Here is a 10350-nt window from a genome sequence, read left to right on the forward strand (position 1 = left end):
ATGGGAACAAGTCTAGAGGTAGTAAAAGAAACAAAGCAATTTCTAATGTCCAAATTTGATACCAAGGATTTGGGTGAGGCTGATGTAATATTGGGGATTAAAATCTATAAACAACAAGGAAATTTTATTCTCTCCCAATCACACTATGTAGAGAGTATTCTTAGGAAATTTGGACACTATGACTGTAAACCGGTTAAAACACCTCTTGACTATAGTATTCACTTAAGAAAATATGTAAGAAAACCTGTTTCACAAAAGGAGTATGCAAATATAATTGGATCTGTGTCTTATTTAATGAACTGTACAAGGCCAGACATAGTTATAGCTGTGGGAAAATTAAGTCAGCATACTCATAATCCCAGAAATGAACATTGATATTATTAAAATATTTAAAAGGAACCATAAACTTTGGTTTACACTACTCAGGTTTTCCTCCTGTTTTAGAAGGCTTTACTGATGCGAATTGGATTTCAGATTCAAAGGATAGTACTTCCACCAATAGATATGTGTTTACTCTAGGTGGAGAAACAGTATCATGAAAATCAGTAAAGCAGTCATGTGATACAAGTTCAACAATGGAGGCCGAGTATACTGCACTAGCATTGGTGGGGTCTGAGGCAGAGTGGCTAAGGAACTTACTGAAAGATATACCACTTTGGCCATGGCCGGTTCCACCCATATCTCTCTGTTGTGATAGCCAAGCAGCAATAGCCAGAGCTAAGAACCAGACCTATAATGATAAAAGAAGGCACATCCGCTTAAGGCATAACTTGGTAAGACAATACCTCAACGAAGGTACAATCGCTCTAGATTTCGTAAGGTCTAAAAAGAGCCTTGTAGATTCATTAACCAAACCACAAACTTCTAAGGTGGTTTATGAGGCATTGATAAGAATAGGGCTAAATCCCATTACATAAGTCATTAGTGATGGACCCCCAACCTATGTGAAAGGAGATCCCTGGAATTATGCTGAATGGATAAAAACGAGTCACTAGATGACTTAGGAAAACACTATGTTTGTGTCCCATTTCAGATGCCGAGATAAGATAGTGCTCACTACAGTTTGAGGAGGTTGAGCATGAGGCTCTTAATCAGTTAAGAATAGTGTGTGTAGTGCATGCTAATAACTGACCTAAGTGAGTGTGAAGTCTGGCCGCTTCTAAGAGAGATTTAGGGCTGATTCTCTAAATCACTCAAGATTCCAAGAGGGGAACAAGGTCGAAATATTCCAAAACAAAAGAACCACTAAAGAACTGGTGAATTGAGTTGGTTGGAAGGTTAGTTAGTTGCGACAAAGAGGAAAGGTTGAAAGAGTCTGACTCCGCCCGTACTCTATGAGATAGCTTGTTATACTTAAGTGTTTATTGAAGTCTAAAAGACATCACCATAAACACTTTTCTCACTGTGATGCTCAGATTCTTCGATCTTCTTGTAATTTTGAATCTTATGGGGGATTGTTGGAGAGAGATTCAAATTTTCAAGAATCTCTTTTCTCCCTCTCTTGTTTGTCTTTTTCTCTTCCCACTCTTGAGTGCACGGGAAGACTCATTGTCCCACATTGCTTGGGAAAGGAGTGGAAGTAAAGCATATCTATAGTTTTGCTCTCTATGGGTAGGGACCCATAGGAGGAGAGCACTATAGATATTCCATGCATGTGAGGGGGGGTTGGGAGTGCTTTTCACATGCGTGCATTGAGTCGAGCCAAGCCGAGCCAAGTCATGGCTTGGGTGTGGGCACGGGTATGTATACGTGTACATACATGCGATACACCAAATCGCTTTTGCTTTTTAACTGGATTTGAATTTCAAATTAAATGTTTTTGAGTCCACTCGAACAGGTGTTTATTTGAATTTCGAAATTAATTTTTTTAAATGTTTTGTCTTTCTCTTTTCGTGTCTCTTGAAACAGGTGCACTGTTTTGAAGAGGCTCTTGTTTGAAAGGACACTTTTGTGTCCATTCAGGTCTGAGACCAATCTACGAAAAGGGTGTTGGTCGACCTAGTTTTCACACATCAACATTTTCGATAGTCTTCTTCTCTATCTTCTCTGTAAAATCTGAGTATCATCCTTTTGTGGTTCGCGGAGGTCTGGTAAACGAGTGCATGTCTACTAGTAGCATGTGGGCTGTTTTATTTTGGTGACCGATTTGCGATCACCTGGCTACACCATAGGGGGCAAATGCGGTTTTAAGGAGAGTGACCAAGTGGCACGACTCAGCCCTCCTTCTCTCTGCAACTTCTCAGTTCCACAATTCTACAATAACACACTCCTTCAAGTTCCAGTTTTGGAAAGCGATTACCGATAAGTTCCATTCTGACATCTTTATTATTTCACAGCATTCTTAAGTTTCTTGAATGCTAGATTTTTGTCCTATTCCATGCTATGTTCGAGACATATGATGCATGGGTTGTGGCTTTGACTTTGCGTCTCTCCCTTCATTAGTATTAACTTGTTCCAAGAGAGATGTCAAAAGGGGGCAACCCTAGTAAAACCACCCTCATTGCAGTCTAGTCAAATGAAGGGAGAGAAGAACTGAGCAGCAAACTGACGATTCCCAAGTCTCTCTCTCCATGTTCGGTTTAAGTTTTTGTTCATTGATGGTTTGTTCTTTATGATTATGTGAAGATGGAGGGATGGAGAGTCCATCTAAAGATCTATACTATTTTCATCTCAAGTAGGAGTTGGTTCCAAGAGAGGTGTAAGGGGCCGGGGGAAACCCTAGTATCACCAACTTCACTTAGAATCCAACCTGAAGTATTTCTGTGATCTAAGTGTTCTTTTTAATTAGGTGTAAGCTCTCGTATAGATCCAGTTTTTTTTTCTATCTTCATATTTTTATTTGTGCAAGAGAGGTAAGGGCATGCCATTAAGGGTTCATCATGTACGAGAAAGGGGTGCCTCACCCCTTCCCTCTCCTAGGCCAAGAATCCAAGAGTTTGGTTTTGAGCAGGCCAGGTATTTTGAGGGATCTAGAAAAAAAATAATCATTTTTAGAACTGTACTTTCATTCATCCAAAAATGTTTATAGTTTTTACAGTGAATCCATGAAAACTGAGCTTTCCACTAGCTATGTATGTGGATCCCACATTCAAACATAGGACTAAACACATCCATGTGGCTCATGAAATTTATATTTTTAAATTGATCTCATACAAATTATATGAAACCTAAATCGCACATTTATTTTTTATCAAAAAAATAAACAAAATAGACATTTACTACTTCAATGATTATAATGACATGGTTTTGTTATTTTGCAAAATAGGTTTGGTTATCTATTATCCGTAGCACTCTAGGTTCGCAAGAAAATGATTCCTCAATATGCAATTGGTGGACAAACTTGAGGTAAGGGATCAATGGCCTATGAGAAATGTAGCTTCATTTTATGATATCTCTGGAAGAATTAAGGCTCAGTTTGGAACCACTACAAATGCAATATGTACAGCGCAAATATATACAAAATAATACAAAATATAAGGTTTTGCACTCTACATATTTGCATTTGTACTCCTTCCAAACTCAGCCTAAATGATAGAATATTTCATAATTGATGTCCCCCCATTGATTTTAGTAAATCAACCTCTAAATTACTTCTTAGAATATATTGCTTGTGATGAGAATATAACTAATCCTAGAAACGAAGAAAATTGGCAGGCTATCACTTGGAAAATCCCAAGAAAGGGTGCTATTAAAATAAACTTTGATGCATCAAGAAATGGGAAGGGAAATTGTCCTATTCTGTGCATTGCGAGGAAGCTCTGGGGAAATCTTCAATGTAAAAGCTTACTATATTGGTGTAGCCACAATTAATGTTGCTGAAGCTTGGGCGGCTTGAAAAGCCCATAATATCGGTTTTAAATTTCGGGAATTTCCCTATCTCTTCTTGTGATTTCTTGCCAAAAGAAGCAGATTGAAGTCTCTCGGAGGCTGAATCCCATTATTAAAGACTGAATCCCATTTTTCGTACATTCACTCCTTTAGAGAAGCAAATCAAGCAGTAGATTACCTGGTGAATCAAGCTCTTTCTCCCTCTCAAGCTCCCTCTTCCTTTAGTTCCTTTTCCCTCCTTAGTGCTTTTTTTTTTTGTTTATTTTTTTGAATATTTTTGGAGCCGAGAATTACCCCGTCTTTTGTAACTCCTCCTGGTATTACCAAAAAAAATGACATGGTAAAATTGTAAAAGTAAGAAGTTGTTGTTACCATGATCTATCTACCTCTTCTTTAATTGGTCTTTCTAACTCTTCTTCAATTGTGGTCTGCCTTCTTTTTTTTTATTTTTTATTTTTTCTAATATAACCATGATCCATCTACCTCTATACAGGAAACAGAAAGAGGCTTAATTATTATTATATTATCAAAAAAGGAAACAGAAAGGGCTTGATGGATCTAAGGGCTGGGCCATTGTTCCATATCGAGAACTCTTGCTTTGGGCCAGGCCATTGTTTCATAATCTCTTGCTTTGGCCCCAAACTGAGTTCTAGAATACTACCCTTATGGTTTAGCTTATTGATTATATATATCCTTACTAGTTCTACCATTATCATTAGCATCTGTTAATATTCCGTCAAAACCCATACACATGTGACACCACATGACATAATTTTTTTAAAACCCAATTTTACCCTTTGTCCTTCTCCCTCTCCTTTCTCTTCTTCTTCTTCTTCTTCTTCTTCTTCATTGTCTTCTTCCTTTCATTAGCGGTAAACCAATTAAACCGTCGTCTGAAGGAGCTCCGATTAAACAATCATCTCTATCTCGAATCAATTTCCAGCTGGGCTGACTTTCTCGTTACTCACTCTCTCACCTCCTCCCCCCCCTCTCTCTCTCTCTGTATGTGGAACGGGAAAATCTCTTTCTCTTGTGGTAGAAAGTCAATTACTAGTGAAACAAAGTAGGGGTGCTCACGGTTTGGTTAACCAAACCGTGGGGTAAATTTTTGGACCAAACCTGTATGTTCAGTTTTTACATTTAACTGAACCAAAATCGAACCGATGCAATTGGTTAACTACTGGATCGATTAACCGCAACTCGGTTTTTCGATTTTTTTATGCCCTTAAAATTAAAAAAAAAAGGAAAATGCAGTCAAAGAAAGCAGAGAGAGAGAATCCGACGACTCAGCAAGAGACCCAGAACATGGCAAAACTAAATTGCTCAACTCACTCTCAGTTTAATCGGATTTCATTCTTTCATTCTTTGATCTATCGGAGCGCCGAAGGTCAAAACCCAGAATGGAGAGTGGGAGTCTAAAAGTGTGAGAGTTCGAAAGAGAGAGAGAGAGAGAGAGAAAGAGCTTTGAGAGAGAGTTTGAGAGGTGAGAGAGAAAGAGGCAAGACTTAAGAGAGACAGAGCTCAGAGAGAGAGAGAGGGAGTATGAGGGAGTGAGAGTCCGAGAGAGAGAGAAAGGGAAAGAAAGGGATAAGGGAATAGAGATCCTGCGTGGAAGGTGTCAGAGTCAAACGACTCAGACTATCAGATAGGTTCCTGCATCCCGGGCTACAAATATAAGAAAAGAAATATGTGGAGTTCGGCAGTTTGGTGGTGAGACACTATATGAATATTGGAAAAGGTTTAAACAACTTGTTGCTAGCTGTCCACACCACCAAATACCCGAACAATTGTTAATCCAGTACTTCTATGAAGGGCTACAGCCCATGGATAGAAGTATGGTCGATGCAGCCAGTGAAGGAGCCTTGGTGAACAAGACACCCAAAGCGGCCAAGGAATTAATTTCCAACATGGCCGAAAATTCACAGCAGTTCGGTGCAAGGACAGACGGTACCATAAGACGGGTTAATGAGGTAAGCCATGTAAATTTAGAAAATCAGATTTCTGACTTAACTGCATTGGTTAGGCAACTCGCTGCAGGACAATTACAAACTGCCAGGGTGTGTGGTATCTGTTCGATCCCTGGTCATCCTACGGACATGTGTCCATCTCTACAGGATGGATCGATGCAGCAAGTAAGTGTCGTAGGAGGATTCCTGGGCCAGCCTCAACGAAAGTATGATCCCTACACCAATTACTACAATCTGGGGTGGAGAGATCATCCAAATCTAAGCTACGGGAATCAAGGAGGACAGCAGAAATATCAGCCCCAGTTTTTCAATCGATAGCCCCAGTTTTCAACACCCATCACAGTGCAAGGCCAACCCCCGAATTCAGGTATGTCATTAGATGATATAGTCAAGGCTCTAGCTACTAATACTCAGCAATTTCAGCAGGAAACAAGAGCCAGCATTCAGGATTTGGAGAACCAAATCAGCCAACTTGCCACTTCCATTAGCAAGTTGGAAGTGCAGAATTCCGAGAAACTATCATCACAAACGGTAGTTAACCCAAGAGAGAATGCAAGTGCGGTGGTGTTGAGAAGTGGAAGAGAGTTGCAGCCCCAACCAAGTTCACCATCAAAGGCGGCCAAGGAAGAGGAAGGACAAGGGTCAAACGACAGCCCCATTGAGGTAAAATCCGACCCCCCTCTCCCTAAAGTTACTAATGTTGTACCACCTTTTCCTAGTAGGTTGGCCAAGTCAAGGAAAGAGGAATATGAGCAAGAAGTGCTAGAAACCTTTAGGAAGGTGGAGATCAACATTCCCTTGTTAGATGCAATCTAACAAATCCCAAAATATGCAAAATTTTTGAAAGAGTTATGCACTAACAAGAGAAGGTTGCAAATTGATGAAAAGGTAAGAGTTGGAGAGAACGTTTCAGCCGTAATCAAGAGGACCCTGCCAGAAAAACGTGTTGATCCAGGTATGTTTACCCTACCTTGTGTGATCGGCAACAAACGAATCGATCATGCCATGCTAGACTTAGGTGCATCCATTAATGTCATGCCATACTCGATTTACTGTGCATTGAAACTAGGTCCTTTGAAAGAAACTAGAGTTGTTATCCAATTAGCTGATCGTTCTAATGCCTACCTAGAAGGGATTGTTGAGGATGTATTGGTGCAGGTTAACGATTTGATCTTTTCAACCAATTTCTACATCCTGAAGATGGAAGAAGACACAACCACGAGTTCAGCCCCACTTCTATTAGGCAGACCATTCATGAAAACGGCCAAGACCAAAATAGATGTGGATGAGGGTACCCTCTCCGTCGAGTTTGACGGAGATATTGTAAAATTTAATATTTTTTAAGCAATGAAATATCCTAGTGAATGTCATTCAATCTGCTCTATTGACACCATTGATTTGATTGTGCAGGAAGTCTTTGGAGAGGAAGGCATGGATGATGAGCTGGAATACAAGGCATAATCGGACAGGGAAGAGGAGATTGATGCATCCTATGATACTCCGGAACCGGAACAAGAGGTAAGTAATTTTGATGTTCAATCAAAAATTTCTCACACAAGGTTGTTGCCCTCTGTTTTGCAGGCTCCGGAGCTGGAACTAAAGACCCTTCCTGATCACCTGAAATATGCATACTTGGGCGAAAATAAGACACTGCCTGTAATCATTGCAAAGGGGTTGACTGAGGAGCAAGAGGAGAAGCTCATCAAAGTCCTAAAGGACCATAAGGAGGCGATTGGCTGGACCCTAGCCGACATAAAGGGCGTCAGCCTCTCAATTTGCATGTATAGGATCCTTTTGGAGGATGATGCCAAACTGGTTAGAGAACCACAAAGAAACTCAACCCGGTAATGAAAGAGGTAGTAATGAAAGAAGTGCTTAAACTGTTAGATGAAGGGATAATTTATCCAATTTCAAACAACAAATGGGTAAGTCCTATTCATGTTGTACCTAAGAAAACTGGGATTATTGTAGTAAAAAATCAAATAATGAACTAATTCCCATGAGGGTACAAAGTGGCTGGTGAATGGTAATAGATTTTCAAAAACTTAACTTGGCCACTCGAAAGGACCATTTTCCCCTACCCTTCATCGATCAAATGCTAGAAAGGTTGGTAAGTAAGGCTTTCTTCTGTTTTCTCGATGGGTTCTCAGGATATTATCAGATTGTTATTGCGCAGGAGGACCAAGAGAAAACAACATTCACTTGTCCATTCGGCACCTTTGCCTATAGACGAATGCCCTTTGGTTTGTGTAACGCTCTGGGCACTTTTCAAAGATGCATGATGAGTATATTTTCTGATTTTCTTGAAAAATGCATTGAAATGTTCATGGATGATTTTACTGTTTATGGTGATTCGTTTGATGACTGCCTAAATAGTTTAAGTAAAATTCTGAATATGTGTGTGGAAACAAATCTTGTCTTAAACTATGAAAAATGTCATTTTATGGTGAAGGAAGGCATTGTGTTGGGACATGTAATTTCAGCCAAAGGAATAGAGGTTGACAAGGCCAAAATTGATTTGATTGTGAGCTTACCCTACCCTACAAATGTTAGGGAGGTTCGTTCCTTTCTTGGACATGCAGGCTTTTATCGCAGGTTCATCAAATATTTTTCAAAAATTGCCCTGCCATTGTCCAATTTGCTGCAAAAGGATGTGTCTTTCGATTTTGGTGATGAGTGCAAGGAAGCATTTGACAAGCTTAAGAATTTACTAACAAATGCACCCATTATACAACCACCCAGTTGGAACTTGCCCTTTGAGATCATGACCGATGCAAGCAACTATGCGATAGGGGCTGTTCTAGGTCAACGAATAGATGGGAAGAGCCACGTCATCTACTATGCTTCCAAAACATTGAATGCTGCACAAAGCAACTATACAACTACTGAAAATGAACTACTAGCTATTGTGTTTGCTTTAGACAAATTTAGATCATATTTGCTTGGCTCTAAAGTACTTGTGTTTTCTGACCATGTATCTTTGAAATACCTACTAGCGAAGAAGGAGTCAAAACCGAGGCTGATAAGCTGGATACTCTTGCTCCAAGAGTTTGATCTAGAGATCAAGGATCGAAGGGGAGCTGAAAACTCGGTGGCTGATCACCTAAGTAGGTTGGTGAAAAATGAGGACTCCTCACCCATTTGTGAGTTGTTTCTTGATGAGCAGTTGTTTCACATGAGAGGCATGGTTCCATGGTATACTGATATTGTGAACTACTTGGTCACCGGAGTTTTGCCTAATGACCTTAGCAAATCCATGAAGAACAAAATCAGGTATGAGGCGAAATATTATGTATGGGACGAACCCTACCTATGGAAATTCTATTCTGATCAAATGATTAGGAGATGTGTCCCTGAAGAGGAGCAGATGTCGATTCTAATTTTTTGCCATAGTTATGCTTGTGGTGGCCATTTTGGGCCGAAGAGGACTGCTCGAAAGGTTTTAGATAGTGGGCTGTATTGGGCAATCCTATTTAGAGATGCATACTTGTTTTGTAAAAATTGTGAAAGATGTCAGCAAACAGGTACACTATCTTGCAAGAATGAGATGCCCCAAACACCCATTCTTATATGTGAAATATTTGATGTTTGGGCCATCGATTTCATGGGACCCTTTCCTCCCTCTTGTGGTTTTTCTTATATACTTTTGGCAGTTGATTATGTCTCAAAATGGGTGGAAGCCAAGGCCACCAAGACTGATGATTCTAAATGTGTTGTAGGGTTTATCAAATCTAACATCTTTAGCAGGTTTGGCATTCCTCGAGCCATTATAAGCGATCAAGGGACACACTTTTGCAATAGAACAATAGAAGCCTTGTTGAGAAGGTATGGGGTGCATCACCAAATCGCCACTGCCTATCACCCCCACACTAACGGGTAAGCTGAAATTTCCAATCGAGAGGTAAAGTCCATCTTGGAAAAGACGGTGAATCCAGGAATGAAGGTTTGGAGCCTACGCCTGGATGATGCGCTCTGAGCATATCGAACAACTTACAGGTTAATTTTTGGCAAATCTTGCCACTTGCCGATCAAAATTGAACATAGGGCCTATTGGGCAATAAAGCGATGCAACATGAATATGGAAGAAGTAGGGAAGGAAAGGAAGTTCTAGTTGCAAGAGTTGGAAGAGTTGAGGTTAAAGGCATATGAAAATTCAAGAATCTACAAAGAAAAGACCAAATTGTTCCATGACAATGTATTCTTAAGAAAACAATTTAAAGTCGGACAAAAGGTCTTACTGTACAACTCTCGCCTCCAACTCATGCTAGGTAAGCTGCGTTCCAGATGGATGGGTCCTTTTAGTGTGACTAATGTATTTCCTTATGGTGCAGTAGAGATCAAAAGTCTCAACATAGGTAAGATCTTCAAGGTGAATGGGCATCGATTGAAGCTATTCCACGAGGATGCAAATGTCTCCCCTACGGTAGACATCTCATTAGACATTCCTCGGTATTCATTGGATTAAAGGAGCAAAGGAGAACGTCGAGCATAACGACGTTAAACAATTGTGCTTGTGGGAGGCAACCCATTGTGTTTAGTTAGTCTTGTTATTTTG

Source organism: Nelumbo nucifera, chromosome 1 (assembly GCF_055504915.1).
Source record: "Nelumbo nucifera cultivar China Antique chromosome 1, China Antique-T2T, whole genome shotgun sequence".
In the NCBI taxonomy this organism is placed as follows: Eukaryota; Viridiplantae; Streptophyta; class Magnoliopsida; order Proteales; family Nelumbonaceae; genus Nelumbo; species Nelumbo nucifera.